A 26,759-nucleotide genomic window follows, 5' to 3' on the forward strand; every position below is an offset into this window, starting at 1 on the left:
CTCAGTCAAGGAATTCGTGGAAAAGGTTGGGGGAGGCCTTTGTTCAGCAGTGGACTAGTTATGGCTGATGATGATGATATATATATATATATATATATATATATATATATATATATATATATATATATATATATATATATATATATATGCAGAGACTTCACTTCACCGTGAAGATATGTATGCAAACAAACCACAGAAGATATATATATGCAGAGACTTCACTTCACCGTGAAGATATGTATGCAAACAAACCACAGAAGATATATATATGCAGAGACTTCACTTCACCGTGAAGATATGTATGCAAACAAACCACAGAAGATATATATATGCAGAGACTTCACTTCACCGTGAAGATATGTATGCAAACAAACCACAGAAGAAATGAAAGGAACAACAGTGAGTACTTTCTTATATCACTCTGTCTGAAGATGTAATATACGAAAGTACTCACTGTTGCTCCTTTCATTTCTCCTGTGGTTTGTTTGTATATATATATATATATATATATATATATATATATATATATATATATATATATATATATATATATATATATATATATGTATATATATATATATATATATATATATATATATATATATATATATATATATATACATATATATATATATATATATATATATATATATATATATATATATATATATATATATATATATATATATATATATATGTGTGTGTGTGTGTGTGTGTGTGTGTGTGTGTGTGTGTGTGTGTGTGTGTGTGTGTGTGTGTGTGTGTGTGCGCGCGCGCGCGCGCTCAGAAAACCAAGACAGAGGGTTAAAATCATGATATGGAAAAGGGTTACATGTACAGTACAACCAACAACAGAAATTTGCTCGAAGTTGCAAGCCAGATATTTATTTTCAGGTCGTCATTCAGTGATAATTATGTATTATTACAGAATTTAAGGCATTTCCATCACCTGTTTGTCAAAAAGTGTAACCAGATCACAGGCTCAATATCTTATTGACCAGGTTAATGTGAATTTCTGCTGTCAGCAGTAAATACAAGTCTGTAAATTATTTTAGAAGTATTTTCATAGAAGCACACGCTTATACAGTATACAACATGCATCTGTGGATGCAACAATATATTCCTACATGTCGTCACTTTATACATCTAAACGAAGATGTTCATACACTAATACACAACCAGGCAAAATCATGTATCGAACCCAATATACTCATGCCTCAAACTCATCCCTTCATCACACCTCCACATTGCTGGTCCAACACTGATTGTGTCATGTTGACAAGCATGAGTGTGTGATAAACAGGGCGAGTGGGTGAGGGGAGGGAATGTAGGAGAACTCAGATAGGAACTGGGATGGCTGCGAATGATAAGGGTGAATTGTGGGGGTAAATTTAGGAGGATGAAAGTTAGGAAAGGATGTGGAAAGGGAAGACAGGACAAGGAGGGCAAGTGGTGTGGCTGTGAGACAAGAAAGCGCTGTGAAGGGAGGCCGATGGCTGTTCTCATCTCTCCTCACAACATTATCTCTCGTCACAGCACTCTCACTTCCCATCTCAACACTCTCTTCTCTCCTCACAAGACTCTCCCTTCCCCTCTCAAAACTCTCATCTCTCCTCACAATATTCCCAGATCTTTTTACAATGCACAGTACATCCACCTCTTCTCAAAACAAACTCGCCTCTTCTTACTATATTCTCACCTTTTCTTACGACAGTCTCGTACAGCGCTGTTACCTCTTCTCATGACAGTTTCGGCTTTTTTTTCTTCGAAGCTGAAGCTGAAGTCAAGGTCAAACAAGCATGTGCATTGACTGAAGTGTGAAGAAGCAAGGAGAGATGAGCTGCAAGTTCAGAGAGGAGAAAGATGAAAAAAGTTGAAGATATAATAATGTGAGGGTGGTCCCCGTTGCTCTTGTTAAGGATTCTTTTTAAAAACTGAGCGTTTCTCGTCGTTTCTTTGTTGGCTGGTGATGCGGAGGCAGTGGTGGCTTCATATTCGAGCACGTTATTCCTTATGCTTCTTCCCTGGAACCGGTTGACTGAGATCACTTCCTGTTACTCACTGGACTGAGTCTGCTGGTTTTTTACGGCGTCCATCTCACTGATTTCTTTTCTGTGTTTTACCTGATACCATTAGCATTTCATGAAAGGCAAGTCATCAAGCATATAGTTCCACCAAGCCTGAACCTTCAGGTCAGGAACCTCATAGTCTGATCTGGTAGTTTCTTGCTCCCGTCTTCCCGGTGCACAGATCAGCAGGTTGAGAGATTGGTCCAACTGCAGAAAATCGTCGTAAGACAGTTCTTGGTTGTGACTGAATCTTCTTCGTCCTGTTGGATTCTCTTGACGTCCCCTTTTATTCTTTTTCTGTTTGAGTCATCACGCCGAGGTGAGAGACTTGAACTTCTCTGGAATGGTGATGGTCGGAGGGCCATTCGGAACAAAGATCTGAGGCAACTGCGTTACCGCCGCAAGGGAAGGAAATTGCGGTGTTAATCCACATATGGGTAACTGTCATGCTTGAATCAGCTTCCCTTCGGCGCCGTGTCATCTGGCCAGATCTACGTTGTGGATGGTCGACAAACTCTTGAATATCCACTACGCAGCTTCAGGTCCTCTTCTCCCCTTCATGATATCCACTTCACAGGTTTCTAGTTCTACCACTCCTGTTCTTATAGAGTGATGAGAGTGTTGAGAAGGGAGGTTAGAGTGTTATAGAGAGGCAATAGATTTGTGAGGAGAGATAGGAGTGTTCATGAGGAACTAAGTGTTATAAAGAAAAATGAGTGTTGTGAGGCAAGATGAGAGTGTTAAGATGAGAGGCTAGAGTGTTCAGAGGGTAGGTGAGAGTGTTGTTTTGAGGAGAGATGAGGGTGCTGAATGAGGAGATGTGAGCGTTGTGAGGAGATACGAGGGTGTTGTGAGCAGAGATGAGTGTTGTGAGGAAAGATACGAGATTTGAGGGGAGAGATGGGTGTACAGATGAGAGGTGAAAGTGTTGTCAGGGTAGATGAGAGAGGTGTAAGGAGATATTGAGGGTCTTGTGAGGAGACGTGAGAATGCTGGGAGGGGAGGTGAGAGTGTTATAAGGAGAGAGGAACTAAAATTATTTACGAGACGTATGTGATAACCAAGGGGTCAGAGGGAAGGGTGCGGGATTATGAAAAACAGTAAAATAGAGTAGATTGAAAACAATTATTTGAATATAACTGAAACTGTACTTAAGGAAAGTTGGGCATGTGAGAAGCGTAAGGTGATAGAAATAACAGAAGAGATGAGGGAACATTAATGAGGGAACTAATGATGATATAGTGAAGAGGCCGAGAAATTAGTAGGTATGTAGAGAAGACGATGAGGAAAAGGGACGTCGAAGGAAGCAGGAGACGAAGGGAGGAGAAAGGTCAAAGTTTGGCGAGGTATTACAGATAGGAAGTTACACTAAGAGAGATGAAAGTGATTACGCTGCGTGGGAGATGAGACTGAAGGGAAAGTCATGATAAGAGCAAGGAAGGAGAGAGAGAGAGAGAGAGAGAGAGAGAGAGAGAGAGAGAGAGAGAGAGAGAGAGAGAGAGAGAGAGAGAGAGAGAGAGTTAAACGAACAGCATTCGAACAGAGACTGAAGCTTGATAAGGAAGGAAGGGAAGGGCGGAGTGATTGTCTTCACCAACGATGTTGGACGAAGGTTATGTATTCCCCCGTGTTTGTATGTGATCAAAATGTCTAAAAAAAGTTGTTATCGGATTTCATTTATTATGGTGGATAGTTGGGCTGTGGATGAGGGAGGAGCTGGTTAGATTTTGAGGTGGAATTAGATAATGATGCACGAATCAGTCAAACGTTTTATTGGGACATGGCGGTCGTATGTGCAGTACGAATTGTGTAATACAGCAGAATACAAGGGAAAAACTAACTTACTAAAACCGTAAACTTATTCGTCTGGTAAGGAAGAGAAAGTGCTGCAGTAAATCATAAATTTTATTGGTGTTGGCGACGGAATGTGCTTTCTATGTGACTTCTAACAAACAATGGGAAAGGGTAAAAATATAAGAAGGTCGGGGGTTAAAGAAGGAGAAATGTAATATATATATATATATATATATATATATATATATATATATATATATATATATATATATATATATATATATATTACAGTAAGAACAAGCATGTCAATATTTCCGAGGGAATGTGTCTGGAGCTAATGCTCCAGGAACGATGGTGCAAAGAGTGAAGCGAAGTGGTGGAGGAATAAAGGAATGGCACCAAGCTGAAAAGGCATTTGGAAGGATTAAGAAAGAAACAGAAGAAATACAGTAGCTCTCTGCGTTTGTGTGAGGAGAACTAATAAGGTAATACATGCAGGGAGGAAAGCAAATTAAACGATAAGCAGATGAGAGGGGCTAGAGCTGGGGTAAGATGGTGGCCGTTAGATAGAGAGCATAATGGGAAGTTGCAAGGAAGGAAAGGAAGGAAGTAATATAACAGCTGAAATGAAACTGTCTGGGGGATCATGAAGAAAGACAAAGAGGAAAAAGGATTGTTTGGAAGGCATATAGTAGGATTCAAAGAGCACGAATAACTGTTGGAAAGAAAGAGGTTTTGAGAGGATTATTTGGAGTCTGGAAAATTTTGAGGCAGATGAAATAGCTGTAAGGATGAAAAAACAATAAATAAAAGGTAATAGAGGGAATGAAGTGTAGGGGGGAGGTGTGAGACAGTCTCAAGGAGTGAGAAGGTATACGTACGATGAGGATATAATGAAGCTCCATATGGAATGAGTTCTTGGGAAGATGCGAGTATGTAGGGGAGAAGTAAATGGAAAGGAATCGGGACTGGGAATGAAGAAATATAGGAGTGATGGGACAGTAACAAGTTCAACGAAATATAGAGCAACTTAAAATGACTGATTATTACTCATTCACCACACATACTGTACCATTCCAGCAAGCATTACGCTAGACACCATCCCAGTAAACACATGAAAATAATGGCTTGACGTTAATATTTCTTTCGCAAATTTCTTAGCTCTGTAAAACACTGAAGAAGTCAGTAGGAGTGTTAGGTGATAGTGATCTGATTATCAAGTTACTCATTTTTCTGGAGCAATAAAGTTGTTTAAAATAAAACTGTGGACACTTTCCCAAGCAATTAATATTTTAAAAACTCCGATTCATTGTTCATTTTGGAAATATAAGTCCTTTTGGTCCCACGAGCGCAGCCATGTATTATTGTTGATTCTGATGATCCTTTGCCAATTGGTAAATCCTTTTTGAACTTTCGTCTTTCACATTTCAGAACTGATTGCTATCCTTTTGTTCTCCATGATCCTTACCGCTGTTTCTTCCTCATATCCACTCCCGCCTCATGACCATGCTCTACACAACGTCCCTCTCTCCTCCTAATCTTCCAGTCCTCCACAACTCTCCCTCGTGACTTCCCCTCTTTCTGTCCTCATCCTCCCAGACTCCCTTTCCTGATTCCACATCATTCATTCCTCCTGTAGTTTCCCGCCTCTTCATTTCTCTCTCCTGATGCCACATCCCTCACTCCTATACTTTTTCTCCTTCACATCTCTCCCTCTGGACTTCACATCCTTCTTTCTTTCTGATCTTCCTCTTTACATCTTTCGCCTGACTTCACATTTTTCTCTTCTCCTGGTCTTTCTCTTTACATCTATCCCTCTTGACGTACATTTTTCTCTCTAGATCGTCCTCTCCTCCACATCTCTTTCTATTGAGTTTACAGTCCACATCTTTCCCTCTGCCTGATACTTCCCTTACTCACATCTCTCTCTTGATATTCCTCTGCTACATTGCTCTTCCTCGTTATATTCCTCTCTTCCACATCTCCCTCTCCACTCCTTTCCGTGTTTCGTACTTCCCTTCCTAACATCTACCATTCCTTCTCATATGTTTTAATTGTCTCTACTCCTCACCTCTTATGCATATCTATCCACATTCATGTTTTATATATTCCACATATCTTACGGAATCTAACCGTCCCTCTTCTGCGCATTCTCCATTTTCTACGATTTTTCTTACCTCTCTCACATGTATTCTGTCCTCTCGTTCTTACTTTAGATTGCCTACTCTCTGTCTGTCTGTCTGTCTGTCTATGCTCTATATAGGTAGATAGATAGACAGATAGATATAAAAGCCGCATTGTTTGTTTCTTTGCTCTTCAATCACGCAGACACCAAGAGCCAGAGTGCCGCAGACTCATATATGTGCTGAATCACGGTGACTCAAGGATGGTTTGAAGCGGGTCAAAATTCAGATCTGTGTCGTTTGAGGTCACTGGTACAGTGTTTGCCTTTTTGACCCAGGCAAGGCCGGGTACCCCTGCAGCCCAGTTTTTGGCATGGAGACTCACTTGACCTCCAGTTCGTACATGGCTATGTGAGGTTGACCTCCGAAGTCAACTAAGGTCACTGGTCGGAGGTCATTTGAGGTCATCTGTAATACACGCTCGAACGACTGGACCCAGCAGCTCAATTTTTGGCATGGAGACACATATGATTTCCAGTCCGGACATACTGTATGCTATGTGAGGTTAACCTCCGAGGTCATTTGAGGTCATCAGTCGGAGGTCATTAGAGGTCACCGGTAATAGGAAACAAGTGCGCACAGATACTGTGCGTTAGTCTGCGAAAGCTGAAATAGAAACTTCCAGGACCTCTTATAATCCCTCTTCAAAAGCATAAGAGGAACTTGGTCTTTGTGGGGTAGCAAGTGTGGCGTACAGTGTTCGCCTTTTTGGCCCGACAACTTTTCATATATTTCTCTCCACTCCCTCACCTTCCTTCCTTTTTCCTATTCAGATCTCATTTCCGCCTCCAGTTTTCCCTCTCCTTTATCGTATTATCGTGTGGCAATCAGTTTTCACTACCAACCATTCATTTCTTCTCTTCTCTTCCCGTGTTCTTTTCTTTCTCTCTCCAGCCCTTCCTCTCTCTCATAACTAGATAATCTCATTTATCCTTCTCTCCTCATGTTATCCCTTTCGCTTCCAATTTCACACAAAATTGTTCACTTCTCTTTTATCAATTTTCTCTTGGTTATTCTTCCTTCTCTTTTTCTGTCCTCTCCCTCTGTGATTATCCTTTCTTCTGCTTCATTTTGCATGCCTTCCCAAACACGCTCCTCCCTAAATCACTTAATATCACTCATATTTATTGACATGATTTCTTTCTGTTTTCTTCCTCCTATATCTGTCTCACACCTCTATAAAATCTTTTACACACTCTCTCTCTCTCTCCCTCTCTCTCTCTCTCTCTCTCTCTCTCTCTCTCTCTCTCTCTCTCTCCACACGACATCCTCATGTGTACACCAAACAAGGTGGCCCAAAGTATCGACAACTTAACAATTAACAGTTATCTGAGCTTAAGAAGACTTACCAGAAGAAAACTTGCCAGAAGAATGGAGTTCATAGATGCGTTTTGTTAGACAAATATGAGGCATGCTGGATAATCACACACACACACACACACACACACACACACACACACACACACACACACACACACACACACACACCACTCAACAAAACACTAGATCCAGGTACCAACACTCCATTGCGACCCTGACCATAATGGGGGTGACCTCCAGTTCCTCTCCCATTCACTACAATGGCCAAACCAGTCAAGAAGTTGGTTATGCAGAACAGCAGGCAGGTTGTCCCAGAAAAAAAAAAAGAAAAAAAAAAGAAAAAGAGACATGTTTGCTGGTCGTTGTCACAAAGTGTTTTCCTGTTAACTTTTCTGTGGAAACTCAATTTAGTCGTCGCTCTCAATAAGATATTGAAGTATTACTGTATCAAGAGCTTTTGCAGCCGCCACAGAAGCTTGGAGAAGTCGTCGGCATACGAGAAATGTTGCTGTCAAGATGAAGTTGACCGGGAAAAGCCACCAGAAAAAGCAAAAAATAGGACACCTCTTATAGCCACAATCACCTGTGCAATACTGTAAGGGGAAAGAAATAGTTATTTGCAGGGTAGGTAGAGTACCGAACTCCAGGGGTTCCAAAGTCTATAAACTTTGGATACGAGTGAGTGCACCGAGAAGATGTTTACTTTCAGTCGAAAAATGAGTGGCCTGATACGACCTGACCCGGCCTGGCCCGACACGGCCCGACTGTTGTGGTTCAGAGGCCAATAACGTTTCTACTATGTGAGACAGAGAAGAGATTCTTTCAGCAGGTATTAGACACATTCAATAAATCTTATTAATATTTACTGAAGAGACCAAAGAAACCACTTGGAATCCCAAATCCCAGCTTTCCAAGGGAATGTACCAAGGGCTTCAATTTACATGCTCCACAATGGATTTTATTTAAAGCACTATGAAAGTGACACATGCGAGGGATGAGTTGTTTTTCGTGTGTGTGTGTGTGTGTGTGTGTGTGTGTGTGTGTGTGTGTGTTCTTACCTACCTAATTGTATCTTTACAGGAATGAGTCAAGCTCGTACTCTCCCGTGTCTTAAACCATATTTATCGTACATATCCTTAAATTTGTGAATTGTTTTGGCACACACTATTTCATTCGGTAGTGCATTCCATTGATCAATTGCTCTGTTTGGGAAACTGAATTTCCTTACGTCTTTATCACCTCTCTTCTTATGCAGTTTTTTGCAGTGTCCTCTTGCTGATGCTTCTCCATATGTTAAGTAATCATTTATGTCTATTTTCTCCTTTCCTGATATGCACTTGTATAGCATTATCATGTCACCTCTTTTCCTTCTCTCCTGTAGTGTTGGTAGATTCAGTTTATTTAGTCTTTCTTCGTAGCTTAGGTCCCTTAAGCTTGGTATCCATCTTGTAGTGGCCCTTTGAACATTTTCAATCTTGTCTATATGCTTTTTGAGATGAGGACTCCAGACTACTGATGCATATTCCACGGTTGGTCTAATGAATGATGTTATTATCCTTCTTAGCATGTCTTCATTTATGTATGTGAATGCTATTCTCATATTTGCAAGCAGTGTATACATGTTCCATACCTTCTCGCTGATGTGGTCAGCCGGAGATAGTCTGTTATTGATAATCACACCTAGGTCTTTCTCTCTTTCTGATGTGTATAGGGTTTTATTTCCTAACTTATAATCCCAATCAGGTCTTTTTCCACTTTTACCAAACTTGATCACATGACACTTGTCCACTTTGAATTCCATTTGCCATGTACTACTCCATTCATGAAGTTTATTTAATTCTTCTTGTAGCTCCCTACAAGAGTCTGTGCTAGTAATTCTCCTTTGTATTTTTGCATCATCTGCAAACATATTCAGATAGCTCTCATTTCCAGTGTTACTGTTTATATCATTTATATACACTAAAAACATGATAGGTGCCAGCACTGAACCCTGTGGTACTCCACTAGTCACTTCTTTCCATGATGAGTAGTTTCCTCTTAGTACTGTCCTCATTTCTCTTTTTATGAGAAAGTCTTGCATCCAACAAAACGGTTTGCCTCGAATTCCTCCTTGATGGTACAGTTTCCATAAAAGTCTTTGGTGTGGTACTGTGTCAAAAGCTTTCTTGAAATCTAAATAGATACTGTCCACCCATCCTTTCCTTTCCTGTATTGTGTTTGTTACTCTGTCATAGTAGCTCAACAGATTAGTAACACATGATTTTGCTTTTCTGAAACCAAACTGTCTTTCTGTTATCATACTGTGTTCTTCAAGATGATTTACCCAAGCTTTTCTTATAAGTTTTTCTAATACCTTGCTTATAACACTGGTCAGTGATACTGGTCGGTAGTTGAGTGGATTTTGTCTATTTCCTTTCTTGAATAATAGGACAATATTTGCTTTTTTCCAAATATCAGGTAGTATACCTTGACTCAAGGATTTTCTTGAAAATTAAAAATAATGGTTTACTTAACTCCTTTGCACATTCTCGTAATACCCAACATGAAATTTCATCAGGACCACTTGCTTTTCCTCTGTCTAATCTACTTAACTCCTCCTGTATTACTTTTTCTGCTATTTGTATATCTGGTAGTATGTGTGGACATGCGTGTTCCACATAGTCCCTCTCAAAATTTTTTTTCTTCTGTAAAAACTAATTGGAAATTCTTATTTAGTGCTTCACAAATATCTTTCTCTTGTGTATAAGTGATTCCCTCGTCCGTAATGGATTGTATTATATCTTTTACTTTGGTTTTGCTTCTGATATAGCTGTAAAACAGCTTTGGTTGATCACTACTTTTATTTATTATATCCTCCTCAAACTGTTTTTGGGCTTCCCTCCTTATTCTTGTATAGTCATTTCTTGCCTGTTTGTAATTATTATACGCCCTTTCACTATTGTGTCTTCTGTATCTATTCCACAACAAATCTCTTCTTTCTTTTGATTTTTTACATTCTGTATTGAACCATTTCTGTATTTTCTTCTCTGTTTCTTTGTGCTGTGGGATGTACTTCTGGACTCCTATTCCATAAAATTCACAAAATTTTTTATATACAGCATTTAAATCTTGTCCTCTAAGCTCATTTTCCCAATCAACTTCTAAGAAATACTTCTTTAGGTCTTGATAATTTCCCTTTTTATAGTTTAGGCTCTTTTTGTGACTGTCATTGCTGTGTACTATGCCATATGCTATCCTGAAGTTATAATTTAGTACTGCATGATCGCTTTTGCCGAGTGGAGGGTGATATATTAAACTGTCAATATCATTTTCTTGCCTAGTAAATATTAGATCTAGCACTGAAGGTACATCAAGTCCTCTTTTTCTGGTGGTTTCCCTCACATGTTGCGTTAAGAAAAACTCTTGTACGAGATCCAGGAGCTTTTGGTCCCAAAAGCTTTCTTGGCTATTTATATCTAGAGAATTCCAATTTATATTTGTATTGAAGTCCCCAGTTAGTATAATTCTTTCCGATTTCTCTTCCATTTTTTGTAGTAATGATTTTATACTCTGAACTGTACTCTCTGCCAGGTCCTCATATTCGTCTCTTTCCCATGTGTTTGATCTGGGTGGCATGTACAAATTGGCTACAATTACTTTACCTTCAGATTTGTCGATCTCTACTGCAATCAGTTCTACTTGTGATGGTATATCTAGTTTTATTTCCTTGACTTTTAGATTTTTCTTCGTTAATATTATAATTCCTCCTCCTTTTTTAAAATTTCTGTCTCTTCTCCATATATTGTATTCCTCTAAGTTTAGTATGTCATTGGATATCCTTGGTGTTAATTTTGTTTCAGTTAGGCATATTATTTGTGGTTCATTTTCTCTGACATAATCATTCATCTCTAGTAATTTAGATACCATTCCATCCACATTTGAGTACATCAACTTTATCATCTTGTTTATATATTTGTCATGACATGGTTCTACTACCTTCCTCCTTTTTCTTCCATCCTGTTTGTGTACCACTTTCGTACCTGCAATCCTATTACTTTGTAAAAAAAATTCTTCTTCTCCTCTTCTGATCTTCCCTCATTTTTTGTTTTTGCTTCCTCCCTTTTCTCTTTCAGTAATTCCAGTTCCTCTTGTGTTAGGCATCTTTTTATCCATACATTTTTGAACTCCTCTTTTTCCATAAGATTCTTTGCATTTTTTAGTATCTCTTCCACAGTGTGTGTGTGTGTGTGTGTGTGTGTGTGTGTGTGTGTGTGTGTGAAAAACGTGAGGAAGCACAAATATTTTAGTTCAGTTATTCTTCCGTTATTGTTCAACTAAATCACCAGAAATGATGAAAGTTTACGTCAAGATGAAATTATGATGATAGGCATATATACAGACGCGCGCTTGCTTGTCATGCTCTCACGAAGCGCACTTTACTGGTAGAGATGACGGCCTAATACAGTGCAAAGTTTCGTGTGCCTGCATAAAAACTATGGCAATGTTCCCCAAGGGGGCAGCTTCCCCTCGCTGGGGACATCCGTCAGAGGTCATAGCCAGACTAAAACTTGGCCGAGGGTGAACGTATATCAGTACACAAAATGTCATCCTCCTATGTTATTAAAAAATACTGCATTAAAACACTTTCAAGGACATCCAAGGCTGCCTCCCCCCCTCCCCCCCGAAGATGTGGCGTTAAGGGGTACTGACCTGCCTAAAAGGTGGTCCCAATATAGATCCCCTCCCGTAAGGGGAGGCCCTCGAGGGGTCCATCTTGCTTGAAGTCTGACTCGGGGAGATAACGATTGTCAAAAACTTCATTATCTTAACATTCCTCCTAAAAACAAAGACCTTAACCCCATTCGTCAAGAAAGTACACTAACCCATTGTGTGAACAAGGGAAAGAGGAAGGGAGGGAGTGACACAGTTAGGGACAAATTGTATTTGGCCGGCCACCCCTGTGGGTTGCAACAACATGTCTTATGACATCGCTTTGTACTGTACTAGGAGCATGAAGCCATTGTCGTGAACAAAACATAATTTTCATCGTTTATTCTCAGCTTTTTCATGCCGCTAGCTGAGGACAGTGTTTTTTTTTTTTTTTCTACTTAGGAAAGGCCTGTCCGTCTGTGCTTGCGTTCGTGTGTGCGTGGGTCCGTGCGTCCTTAACCCACCCCGTCCCGACCACTTTTTGACCACTGGTACCCCCCAATCCCGACCATTTTTTGACCCTTTTTTTTTTTTTTTTGCTAAAACTTTCGCTTTTGGTGAGAAACATCGAAAATTCATAGAGAAATCGCTCACCTGAGGTTTAAAATACTCATTACAGGTAGGAGAGCCTCCTTACCTTACTGGGTTTTCTATCAGGCTGGCACCAAAGAAAACGAGTTCTATGGGAGGATAACTATTTCACACCACTCATAAACGGTATTTATTTATTTACTGTTACGAATTTATATGTAGTACAAGAGTATATTGGTTTTCAAGCAGTAATATAGGCATTATAAGCATTGTTTCACTCACTAATACCTGACCTTTTTTTGCCACATTACCTGATCATTTCTAACTGTTTCTTCCTCTAATGCTATGTAAAGTTTGTCCTCCACATTGTCATTGATTGGGGAATCACTCTGGCCCTGAATTTCGTACCATGGCATGACATGGCTATACTGGCCAGGTCACTGATAACAGGTGAATTGTTGAGAAAAGGGCATGAAGGGGGGGGAGGAGGTCATGCTGGGTAAGGCATTGTCTCTGCCTGGCATCTTGTTGAGGAAGGTGTCCCGTGTATACGTACCAAAAATGACTCGCGAAAATTGAAAATTGTGGAAATTATGAACCTTGCAATTGCAGGACGTTGAAGTACGTCCTTGGGATTAGCTGTGACAAAACGTGAGGACGTGGAAGTACGTCCTCGGGACGGCGCGGGTTAACACTATTGTGGGCGCGAGATCTCCTGAATCCATTGACGGCTTTCCATCAACGTCTTGTTAGTGGTGAAGCATGAAGATAGGATGAACTGATTAAGTCAGCTGGGTCAACATACGAGTATTATGGTGTTGACTTAGTTAATTTTTGTGGGTGTGGTATCTCCTAACCAAACATTTGTCAGTGATACAGTATGAAGGGTTGATGAAATGAATAGCTCAACAAAGTAGAGGGGTCAAAAGTCAAGGTCACTTGACACAGTTTATCCTTGTGGGCACAATTTCTCCTGAAACCCTCCAAGGATTTCGACCAAACTTTTGTTAATGATACAGAATGAAGAGATGATGTTACTGATTAAGCCGGCAAGGTCAAAGGATCAAAGATCAAGTCTGTGGTGTGGGTGCAAAATCTCCAGAACCTCTTAACGAATATTGGCCAAATTTTTGTCAGTGATACAGAAGGAGGGATGATGAGCTGATTAGGTCAGCAAGGACAAGGGATCAAAGGTCTTGGTCGTATGGTGTGTCGACATAGTTTATCTTTAGTCTCATTTCAACCCAAAATGAACCCCTTTATGGAGATTTTTATGGTGAGTCCTTGTGCAAGGCATGGCGGAGGCATACCGAGCGACGCTTTGCGTGGACAGCTTGGGGGCCCGAGTTCTCGGCGCATCATTAAAACACGAAAGTGATGGATCAAGAAATACAATGGGATGATCAAATAAATGAGATGTCTATCTCTGTGCAATGAACTTTTCCATGCATATTTTCACAACTCTGAATGAAGCAGTACAGAGAAGATAATGTAAACTTGGTTATTAGTTTGTCTTTAACTGCCATAGGGCTACACCATCCAGCATGGCCATTACAAACATGACTTAAAGTCTCGATTACAAACTCAGTCCCTCTCCCTCCTTCTATTCCAGTCTGGCTTCCATTATTACCGTCCGCCTTTAGAGGTCGGAAGGATAATGGTTTTGCCTGCCCCCTTGTGTGTGTGTGTGTGTGTGTGTGTGTGTGTGTGTGTGTGTGTGTGTGTGTGTGTGTTTACATTATATCTCATGAACGGCTTGAACTATCAACATGAAACCTTTAAGGTATCAAAGTATGGCCAAAGTCTTGGATGAGTTCGAAAATGGGCACTCAGGGTCAAGGTCAAGGTCATCAGAATGGCTGCCATAGGTCAACTAGTTTTTATCGCCCGTCTTTAGCACCATTATATCTCATGAACGGCTTGAGCTATAACAGGAAACCTTCAGGGTATCAAGATATGGCCTAAATCTTGGACTTGGCCAACAGCATATTCTGGTGGGCGATTAGCATTCGGCTAGCGAATGCTTTTCTTTCATATTGCTATGGGTTTAATTGTAAAAGCTGGATTTTTATTCGTTACTTTACTGCATCGGTACGAAATATTAAAACTGCTCATTCCATCTAGCAACATCGTTTAAGGAAAGGAAAGTCGCAGGCATAGGCAAAAAGATAAAGTGAGATTTCATATAATCACATAAAGTAGTTCGAGGTTTGTTAGGAATGAATGGACAGCATTGTATATCTTTGAGGGCTTATGTATTTCTCTTGGTGCACGTCGTCTTCGATTATACTGTCCCCAGTGCTTCCTTTCTTCTTCCCTTAATCGTTTGTCTTCTATATCTTTCCATGCCATAAGGTTTATGCTCCTTTTTCTACCGCCATTATATTCCCTCTCGTGTTATTCTTCCCCTCTCTCTCCTTTCTACACACACGCGTCCTCTTCGCAATTCTACACTTTATTGTTCTCTTACATTTCTCTCTTGTTTCTTTGTCCATACCAATTTTCTTTCACAGTTCCCTCCTAGTGTCACTCATCTCCCCCTCTTTTTTTTTTTTTTTCGATTTATTATGTTTTCACTCCTCTCTTATTTGTCCTTGTTTCCTACTACTCGCGTCTCCCCCCCCCCTCTGTCTGTCTGTCTGTCTGTCTATCTGTCTGTCTGTCTGTCTGTCTGTCTGTCTGTCTCTCTCTCTCTCTCTCTCTCTCTCTCAGCACCAAAGACAGCATGATATCACTTCATCATTACCCACCCTTCACATCCATCAGCATGTTTACACAGTTATTAGGCCCGTCTCACTGATCATTACTTGCTCCCTCTTCAATCAAGTGTTTCGTATACGCCTCTCTCGTTCCCAGTAATTTCTCCTCCCTATCTACCTGTTACCTGTTTTACCTCCCTCCCTCCTTCCCTCTCTTTCTATGTCTGTCACTAAAATATTTTATATAGTAAACATAACGATAAGATCTACTGTAGTAAATGTTTTTTTATACCGGAGTGTGGCGGTAATTCAGGTGAATCCATATGTTCGAGACCGTACAAAATATATATGACACCGTGCGAGCACACTCAAATAATTTAACGCACAACAGTACACTAATATAGAGGTAAATAATCCTAGTCTGAATTCTTGAACGTCGTCATTTTATATGCAGAGAAGAAAGAACCAAGGGATTAGAGGCTGAACCTGAATGAATCCATCGTCGTTCATGACTAATAGAAAACATCGGAATTACTATGAGTTCGGGTTAAAGACAATCTTTTCTTACTTCCTTGTATCCATCGGGCAGCCACATACAGTGCTTGCCTCAGTCTGTGTCACTCACTAACTCATTCACTCAATGAGATAAGGAAGCTTTTTGAAGGCTGAGGTCTATGCCTTACTGGAAGAGTGTCAAGAAAAGTAAAACTTGCATGGTAATAAACCTGCATCCAGCTAGGTTCGAGGGCAATCCCCGACAGAGGGACGGCCATCAAAAATTCCGGCCAAAACCGTCATGCACAGCCACGTTTGTTTAAAAACGAAGTTTTGCACAATGGCAGACCTTCCCTTGGGCCAGGTTGAAGGGAAGCTGTGACTCCCAAGGACTGCCCTGCATGGGATGAGCGCAACCTGGGGGTTACAACCAGACCATTATGAATTGTCACAGTTACATCTGCGCTTGTGAAGCGAGAGCAGGTGTTATGTTTTCAGTGGCATGTGTGTGTGTGTGTGTGTGTGTGTGTGTTTGTGTGTAGGGAGAGGGTGGTGTCAACCATATAACTCAGACAGGTCATATCCAACATAATAACACTGTGAGATGGGGCTGAGGGTCAGCAAGAGAGTAAACCTATTGTTTTCAGAACAATAGGTCAAAGGTCAAGGTCACAGGGCTAGGTTAAATTTTGAGCAAGCAAAATCAACTTTAAGTTTTCACTGAATGTAAACCAAACTTGGAGCATGGATGGCAAGGTTGAGTGAAGTAATTTTGAGTAGTCACTCAAAGGTCGAGGTCACAGGGCAATGTCATGTTTTGATCCATTTATGTGATAGCTATGAAAATAATGCAAAATAGTTTTCATCCAATTTTATCCAAACATGGTGAATGGGTTGAGGGTCAGTCATGGAGTAATCTTGTAAAAACAAAAAATGGGTCAAAGCTCAACACCATCGGGCAAGGTCAGCATCAACAGTTTTTATCAGATATATATAAAAAATTTGTTAAAAGGCTGAAGATAAGGCAAGAAGAAAATAATTATATTGTGAGAAAATCAACACTAAATTATATATACCAACTAACTAGACGACATGATTAGCTATTAAGCGAGTAGGCTCATGTTCGGGGAATTACAAGCGAGATCAATAAAAAACTAATTTACTCCTCTTTCCAAAAACTCGTTTTAATCAATGGCTAACATTCAACAAGTAGTGCCAGGGACAACAAACCTCGCTCAACAGCAGTTATTTTGTTGCTGTTATACAGTATACTGAATGGGTACTGCCATTTAGTGTCACTGCACAATTCAAGTCTAAGGTAATAGCACAAATGTTTTCAAGTTACTCTTCCTGAAAATCAGTGATCCTATATTTGATCTTTCAAGGTCACTCAAGGTCAAAGGTCATGGTGCCAAATGAATTCCCATACGAGACTTCTTATATCTTGATAGTAGTAAATATCTCTTTCTTCAAAGAGTATCGAGCTGAAGTCCCCTGAATATCCGTGACCTTGAGCTTGACCTTTCAGGGTCAGTTACAAAGGTGATGTACAAATTAAAAACCTATATGAGATTTCCTATGTTGATAATAGTAAATATCCCTATTTTCAACCAGTTTCGAGTTACAGCCCCCGGAATATCCCTGACCTTGAGTTTGACCATTCGCGGTCACCCAAGATCAACGGTCATGGTGCCAAATGGGAGCCCATATTACGAGTTCCTGTATGTTCATTCATTCATTCATTGCCAGACGCCATGTATCCCAGACGGGGTGGCCAATGGCTTAGAGTTAATTGTTTTACAGGGAGGGGCACTAATCCTCCACCAACCCCACTTGACACGTTGGGATGCCAACAGCATCTGGTGTTCCCAGGCGGTCACCCATCCAAGTACTAACCAGACCCAACGTTGCTTAACTTCTCTGATCGGACGGGAAGCGGTGTACTCAACGTGGTATGTTCATAATAATTATTATATCTTCAACCGTTTTCAGGTTATAGCCCTCTGAAAATCAGTGACCATGATTTTGACCTCTCGAGGTTACTCGATTACATGCAAAAGTTAATCAGTTTCTTTTGGCATCAGTGCCCACATATCCAGAAAGTTTCAATAATTCAGTCATTATACAAACAAACAAAGAATCTAACAAAGAAACTCAACCAAAAACAATTCCTCGCCAGACTCCATCCGGGTGAGGTAGCTAGCACCAAGTGACAGTGTGATGTGAGAATGTGCTGACAGGATTGGATAGCCACTACTTTTTGGTGTTCAGTGTGGTGATGGTGGAGGTTGTTAGAATCTTCTATGATAGTTAAGGTTTGCTTGTGTGGTGGAAGTTGTGTGTGGGAAGTATTTTAAGTTATGTGACCTGTCTACAGCAGCGTGCTGTGGACGGGGTGCAGAGGTTGGTGGTTTTAATGTGACTGAGCATGTTTTGGTGAAAGCATGTGATTACAATATTAACAAGTTCCTTGTTTGTTTGGTTGTTGGGAAAGGTTTGTGAGGCCGCGATATACCAGTTATTAAGTTCGATATTTATACGATGTTGTGTGAATGATACTGGTTGTACTGCTGATGATGCAAGTGTTGGTATCACCATGCCTCACGTGTATCTAGTGCAGTGTTTTAACCCCTTTCGGCTGCGGCCCACATTATACAAATGGGGCAACCTCAGCGACCAGTGACATTAGACTAATAAACTGTAATGTTAATATATTCAGATTAATACAGATCATTACGAAATATTTAGCGACAATATGGCATGCTTACCCTAAACCTATTTTATTATTATGAACACCAGAGAAATAATGAATAATCACCCGATACTGTATATAATCTTGTAGTTACGTATTCCTCTACATTGAAGTCTCACTTTGCGAAAATGTAGTTACATGTACTGTTTATTTGTTTATGCACCCAGTTTACATGCAACCTGTCACCTACACCAGCCTCTCACTCGCATCACCCTCTGACTTTACCAAGCACCCATCTATACCAACCTGTCACCTGGATTACCCACCCATCTGCTGTACATCACGCAGTGCAGTAACCCTAAACATGTTATAGTAAACCTGGAAAACAGGGAAGGAAGGCTCAGCACCTGTCTCCCCAATTCAGGTTCTAGAAAGGGATCCTCATTAGCCTCATCCTGTCTAAAACCTGATCGAGGCAGAGGTCTACCTTTTTGCCAAATGTTTTTTAGACAAAAATCTTCGGGAAGCCGCAAAGCTCTCTCTCTCTCTCTCTCTCTCTCTCTCTCTCTCTCTCTCTTATACACACACACACACACACACACACACACCACTTCTCTAGAAATATATAAGGTTATCTTAAAACTGAACACCTTGATATGAAGGATTTCGTTGACGTTTAGTACGATTCTTGTATACCCCTTGCGATTCCTCTCATTTGCTGCTTCCCCGAGCCGTAATGGCAAACACTGAGCCCCGCTGTCCCCCACCCCAGTAACATGGATTATGTAAATGGTTGAGGCTGGTGTTCAGCTTTGCCCGGCTCTCACATTATAGGCGGCAATAATCCTTGAAACGCCTGGTGATGACCGCTGAATGTGTGTGAAATTTTACAAGGACACTGATGGATAGATTATGGCGCGACACACACACACACACACACACACACACACACACACACACACACACACACACACACACACACACACACACACACACACAGACCGTGTTAAGCGAGTCAAAGGAGCAGAGTAAGATGGAGTGATGGAATGGGGAATTGTTTGTAGGTGGTGATTCATAGGCGGAGATAGTTTGGTGGATAGTAGAAAATCCCCAGAATTACTGTAAACATGTAAAACCATTAATCATATTGAACCTTAGATCATAATAATTGGCCATAATGAATCATAACTAAGGATGATCATTGTAACATGCAACAAATCACCTTGTCCTTCTTACACGCCAGCCAGTGAAAACCTGCTCTTATACTGTGAACAATTCCAAGCGGTTCTATGCAACACCCATAACTAGGGAAACTCATGTACAGTACGCTCTCTCTCTCTCTCTCTCTCTCTCTCTCTCTCTCTCTCTCAACAATTGGACGTACAAGCTTGCCTCATGGGCATCGTTTCAAAACACGTGAGAGCTAGATAGAGGATACTCAAACAAGCAATGCCCCTTGTATCAGAAATGTAATTTTTGCAGTGTTCGATCATTCATATTAATCCCAATACGAAAAAAAAAAATGCATCGAAATACGAAATAGGCACTTCACTGTGTGTGTGTGTGTGTGTGTGTGTGTGTGTGTGTGTGTGTGTGTGATGTTTAAAAATCTCCTGAATGCCTGCTATTTGGATGAGATTTAATACAATAACTGGTAGTGGGAATGGAAGGAAGTGATTCGATGCACTGGCCAATCCCCAGGGAGGGGGAACCGTGAAACTGGGTATATAGAATATTATTTTATTTCCTTGAATCGTCTAAGATCAGGCTTTGGCAGGAGCCAAGCTTTCACCATTGGGCCTTTTTTAATATGACTGTATTCTGTAGTGTATCTTTTGTGCTTTTTGTATACATTTAGTGATAATGGAAAGACAGTTGCTTGATGCCAAAAAATAATTAAACATATATTATTACTTTGGACGTCAGATGAAAGGTACTAGTTTATGATCATAATGTGTAAATAGGTCAGTATGGTTTGTGTGTATGGCGATAGAGGTGAAAGGTCTTAGAAAAACAAGAATTTAATTCTTCAATGTCTACTGAAGTTAACTATGAAACTGGATACACTTATTTTTTTTTAATTTATTTATTTTTTAGTTTTTTAAAGCTCGAGTTCAGTATCGTGTCCACAATAAGAGTCTGATGGGCGCCAGGCTGTCAGCCTCGGATTTTTTTTAACGGTCATAGTTAGTCACGTCGGTGAGTCAAAAATACACAAATTATTTGCGGTAAAGAAAGCAAAATTATGTGTCATTAATATTTCGTATAGAAAAATAACATTACCGTCAGATAAAAACTAAGGATTTATAATAAAAACTTTATATTCAGTTAATAATATCTGGGTACCAAGAGGACTCAAGTCACACAAAGTTTCTTTACAAGAAATTTTCAAAAAATGGAGTTGAAATGCATGCATAACATTTATGTTTTAGCAATTCATGTTCCCTTGGATTTCTTTATTTGCCATAAAGATGGAATAAGATTTGAATACGTCATCAGATTCACTTTCATCATTTTGCCATAGTGACATATGTCTTCAGCACCACAATTAGAGAATGATGTTTTATCGGCTCCACACCCTCATGCCACAGTCTTTAATATGTCATGTGGCCCTACCTGAGAAATGACAGATACAGGTGACAGAGTACATTCCTTCATTTCTCATCCCTAGTCAACGGGGTCCACCGGTGGAGGACACATCTCCAGTCCAGACTTCCATAGCATTACCTGCATGTAGCAGCAAATCAGGTGCTGTTCCAAAGCATCATCTGTTCGTGGCAAATTCGTAATGCATGGGATTGTTTTGCTACTACTGAACACTTTGTACAGTACCGGGGTTGATCACTTTTTACTGGTACTTTTGAGCCATAAAGGTATTAGAAAATTTTGATCCCTGAATCTATTATCTCTTTTCTGCTAGATCCCTGTTCACCAATTATCTCAAGTCCAAGATCAAATTCCTGAGGCCAGTGTTTTTACTTTTTCCAAAAGGATAGGAAATAATATCACTGCCAGTCAGTCCATTCAGTGCTATCATTGCAATGTTAGGATATCATTGCACTTTGCTCCCAGTTTAGTTGCGGCTGCACTGACATCAATAACTGTACCATCAAATTTCTTAACTGGGATCTGGGCTGCAGGTTCTGGGTCCAGTAATAATAGACCAGCATTAAAGAGATGTCATTGTCATCACACCGCACCCCTATGTGATTTCTATCATCAGTGTTCAGCTGAAAAAAAAAAAAAAAAAAAAAAAAAAATGATGATAGACACATCAGCTTCCTCGCGATTATATAGCTTCGCCTTTTAGCCAATCATTTAACTAATATGACCACTTGGATCATGGCTGCACAGTTAAACTCCTGTTTTTATTATTGGCATTTTTCATGATATAACTACTGTAGGTGGTAGAGGGGTGACTGAGATCAACTCATAAATATTATAAGCTTGCCCACCTGCCCTGCATTGCCTTTTATGGCTTTTCACAGAGTTCTTTGAACATTTTTCAAATACAGTTCAACATATACAGGACAATTGTAATATGCTAGTTGGTTCCCAACTTAGGCCATGTAGAGTGGAAGATCAGCTCATTTCCATCCACCAGTTGTATGTCTACGGGCACTGGCTCTTCCTAGCTTACAAACAGAATTAGTATGAATGAAGACTTATTGGATTTCCTTAAAAGACCATCCTCAACAAACAAGGAGGATGATAAGTGTCAGTTCAAATGAAAAGAGTAATGCGAAGGTGATTTCTCTCTTTTGTGTGCAAACAAGTAACCACGTATACAGTCTGTCCATATAACACTGTGTAACAAACTTAAACCAATTTTTTGTTTATGTTGATTTTCATGCTATTTCTGATCAGTGTCAATGCGTAGATTCCGACTACGCTAGTCGTTTTTGTGTAAATCTAGACTTACAGGAATTATGCAACAACATATGTATCATACAAGGACAAGATATGCAACTTGTTACCATTTCAAGAATGTTGAGAAGGTCAAAGAATTTACGTGTTTCCAGGTGTGTATAATGAATATAGCTAGAAAATGAGCAGACAGTAACATACAAGGAGTGCAGGGCACATAGTATCTAGAAATACAGTTTTGATCTTGACTTTCTTCTGTAGCTGTGACAATTGCACAACAATCCCTAAATGTAATCGCCCATTATCACCTAATTCCACCTGCCCTGATATCTGGTTTCCATCAGCAGAATGTCCTGGTTGAACCGTTTGCCTTGATCCTCGCTGACTGCACCCAAGTTGGTTTTGAAGAAATGAAGGTGGGAATGCAGATAGTGCTATTTGACTGACACTCTGCATCCACGCCGGTGGAATGCGCCGATCAGGTCATCGACGAATCTGGTCAACTCTGGTTGCCAAGAAAATCTTCCACAACCCCTCTGAAAGCATTCCAAGCACGCTCTTCATCATCGGTCATTTTACCCTGGAGTTCACGACTTGCACTCATTCTTCGAACTTGCGCCTAGGTGAATATGCCAGCTGTCACCTTTGCCACGCTCAACTTGGGAAACATTGATCGGATATGCAGAAACGCATCACCATCCTTGTTGATGGCTTTCACGAACTGTTTCACAAGACCAAGTTTTATGTGTTGCGTCGGTAGCAATACCTTCACTCTGGAGATCAGTGGGGCTCTCAGAACGTTGCACGAGCCTGGTGTGAGACTCTCTCTGTTAAGCCAGTCTTTCCTCACGAATGTTCTGCACTGCTCTGGCTGTCCAACAAGCATTAAAAAAAAAACATGAGCACTTTGTATAACCGCCTTGCATTCTAAGTAGGAACGAAATCATTTTGAAATCCCCACAAACCTCCCAGTTGTGATCTGAGTACTTAATCTTTGTCAGACAAATCTTCACATTTTCAAAGCGTTCTTTCATTTCCACAGAATGTGCAACTGGAATTGATGGGAGTTCATTGTCATTATGCAAAAGTACAGCTTTTAGGCTCTTCACGGAACTGTTTATAAAAAGTCGCCATTCTGAGGCCTTGTAATCCACTCCCATGGCTTGGAACAAACCCTCAACATCAAAACAATAACACAACGAGGTTTTTTCACAAAATTTGAAAAGGATGCATACTTGCCGTGGCGATTCCTATAACTCAAATTGCATCTGGGATCCAACAAGTTCCATTCACTTAGACGTGATGCCAGCAGCTCAGCACTGGACTTCGTGAGTCCTAAATCTCGAACCAAGACATCCATTTCATGGTGAATGGGAAAGTGTAGAGTGTCTCCAGAACATTTTCCAAGATACGATTCATTATCATTTTCCCCTCTGTCATTATGATGTCCTCATGGTCAGCCATTACGTCAGCCATTACATTGGCATGCGGTAACAAGACTGGAAATAAACAATTGCCAATTGTTGAAAAAAAAAAAAATAGAGATAGACAAACAAAACATACACCATTGGAATCAGCGTGGAAAACTGAGTCTAACAAGACCAAACAAATTGAATAAACAAATCCTTTTTTACACAGTGTAATAGATTGTCGTTGTACCAATCTGCACTCCGTTCTGATAATCTCCATTGTGTTGACGTGATGATGGACAGAAGCATGAAATCCATTTGGGAGAGTGTCCTCAAATTCTGATGTCATCCCCTGGCCTATTCCAAATGCTTTATCCACAATAACCTTGTCACTGGCCATACGCCCATTCACACTATTAACCACCTTATTGGCGCAACATTTCAGTGGTTGGATGTGTTTTGACATCTCATCTCTCAGCTTCTGCTTGTTTTATTTTTCATCATATTTGTTTGTAATTTGTCATCTAAAATGTATAAAACTCAGCCTCATGTTTTGATGATAATTTAGGAATCCTCTCACTAATCTGCAAGTTAGTAAACCTAACCCAAATACTGCAAAGGTTTTGGTTCACATATGCTGGTGGTCGTCACCGAATAAGTGTAGCCAGTGGGTTAATACACATAATATTATAACTTTATTTCACGTAAAAATCATTTATATATATATATATATATATATATATATATATATATATATATATATATATATATATACATTTGCAATAAAATAAATCTATTATGACATTTTACTGCTACAACAACTACTACTACAGCCACTACCACTAAAAACACCACTACTTTCAGTATTTATGGGAGTACATGATTGATTAGTTTCCAACAATGTATTTTTGCCAGAATACAGTATAACTGGTTGAATTTTTAACCTATGGTGAGCTCGGAGTGTTGTGGTAATGAATGTTTTTTTGGTCACTTCTGACACCGTATGTGTTAAATTACTGAAGGAGAAATAAAAGCCAAATAATCTACTTGTACCCCTTGTTTCCGGCAAATTCAGTAATATAACTCAGTATTAATTACCACCATGACAGGTTGTCACCCATCATATTCGAGGTACCCTAATGAACTCAGATCTGTTAATATATATAGGCCCCTCTCTCTCTCTCTCTCTCTCTCTCTCTCTCTCTCTGGGGTGGACGATGGTGTAACGGTAGCACACTCGCCTTGCAAGCGAGAGTTCCCGGGTTCGATTCCCGGGTCGACCACGAGACCTTTAGGTACGGTCTCCTTTGCTCTAGCCTGTTCATACCTAGAACTAAAAATAGGTACCCGGATGTAAAATCGACAGTTGCGTGTCGTATTCCGGGGGAATGTTTGGGAGCTTACTTTCCTTGTCTGTTCACCATTCCTGTGTGTTTGTGTTGTCCCCTGCCCAGTGCAACTGCCCAAATAACTGCCCACGCATGTTGGGTTAAGCCCCGACGCCTATTCCTTCAACTAAAATTCACTTCCTCACCAACTGATTCTTCCCGTGTCGCCCTCCTTCCTTCTGACTTGGTGGTAGTAACCCCAACATTTTGGAACTTACTTTCCTTGTCTGTTCACCTCTCTCTCTCTCTTCCTAATTTTACGGTAAAGCCGTATTTTGGTTTGGGGGGACTAGATTCTTCTGTGCAGATGGATGAAAGGCCAAGTCTTGGGTCAGGGTCCAATACTGTTGTCCTCCATCCTTTCCACAGCTGACCACCTCTTTTCTTTACCCATCAGCCTCTCTCTCTCTCTCTCTCTCTCTCTTTCTCTCCTTACCTGTTTCCCTCCGTACTTTTTCTTTTTTCCATATCAGTCCCTTTGTGTTTCCATGAAAGGTCATTCATTGCAAGTATTGTTCTTCCGTGCGAGGTGATGGGGTAAAGCAGGATTCGGCAGCATTTCTTCTCGTCCACTGAATTCGATTTCTTCCCTTCACATTATTTTCTCGATTCTCTTTCTGTCTTTCTTATCCATATTTACTGCATCTCCCTTTTTTATCACATCAACAACTTCAACTTTATTTTCTTTAGTTATCCTTGTACATTTATTTATTTTTTTCTTTAATCTCCTTAACTCCTATGGTGTCATGAAATATTTTTGTTTATTTCTTTTCATCACCAAACAAGTCTACTGATTTTAGGATAAACGTGTCAAATTAGGTGGGTTACATACAGCCTGTATTAAGCCTTTCACACCAAGAAGTCCATCTCAAGAGAGGTAAGATCGTCCTGGTGTAGCATGAGTAAATGTATATATATATATATATATATATATATATATATATATATATATATATATATATATATATATATATATATATATATAAAGGTCACCTGATTGAAGGGGTAAAAATTAACAGCAATTATGTCTGTCGGAAGTAATGACCGCCCTCTCTCTCTCTCTCTCTCTCTCTCTCTCTCTCTCTCTCTCTCTCTCTCTCTCTCTTCGAGTAATACTTTTCGTAACGTTTCCAACCCTAGCTATTTTTCTTTAGCTTATTTATTTATTTTGATCGATCAACTTTCTCCTTCGTTCACTCATTTCCCCAAATTCTCCTTTTTGGTTTCCAACTTCAGCCCATTCCTATTATTTCTTCCGTCAGTTGTGTCCCCTTCTCTTGAATCGTTCAGTGTTTATATTTCGTCAGTCTATATTTTTCTTTATCTTTTTGTCTACATTGCCATTGCCAGTACCCACCCTGTATCCCTACACCCACTGGTCTTGCTCATCACCTACCTACTCTTCTTTACCTTCAGCCATTTTCCGTTTTCTTCAGCCACTAACTTTCTCTTCAGTCACACTTCTTACTCTTTATTTGCCTTTCTTTCTCTTCATTTACATTTCTTTCTTGTCATTCATATTCTTTTCACATCACGTATTCTCCTTTCTCATCTCTCTCTCTCTCTCTCTCTCTCATTAGCCACTGTTCCCTCTTCATGTCCTCAATTTCCTTTTTCCTTCCC

General features: G+C 40.1%; 1 non-coding gene and 1 pseudogene across 1 annotated transcript; one reads left to right on the top strand and one right to left on the bottom strand.

Annotated features, from left to right (window-relative positions):
• Nucleotides 1–17,627: 17,627 nt before the first annotated feature.
• Nucleotides 17,628–17,746, bottom strand: LOC145408902 (5S ribosomal RNA; annotated as a pseudogene).
• Nucleotides 17,747–24,957: 7,211 nt separating this feature from the next.
• Nucleotides 24,958–25,031, top strand: TRNAA-UGC (transfer RNA alanine (anticodon UGC)). The gene has a single exon. It is a non-coding gene; the product is annotated as a tRNA-Ala (tRNA).
• Nucleotides 25,032–26,759: the final 1,728 nt, after the last annotated feature.

The sequence above is a fragment of the Coenobita brevimanus genome, chromosome 78, assembly GCF_032717465.1.
Source record: "Coenobita brevimanus isolate Jiangsu-jjx chromosome 78, ASM3271746v2, whole genome shotgun sequence".
NCBI classification, from domain to species: Eukaryota; Metazoa; Arthropoda; class Malacostraca; order Decapoda; family Coenobitidae; genus Coenobita; species Coenobita brevimanus.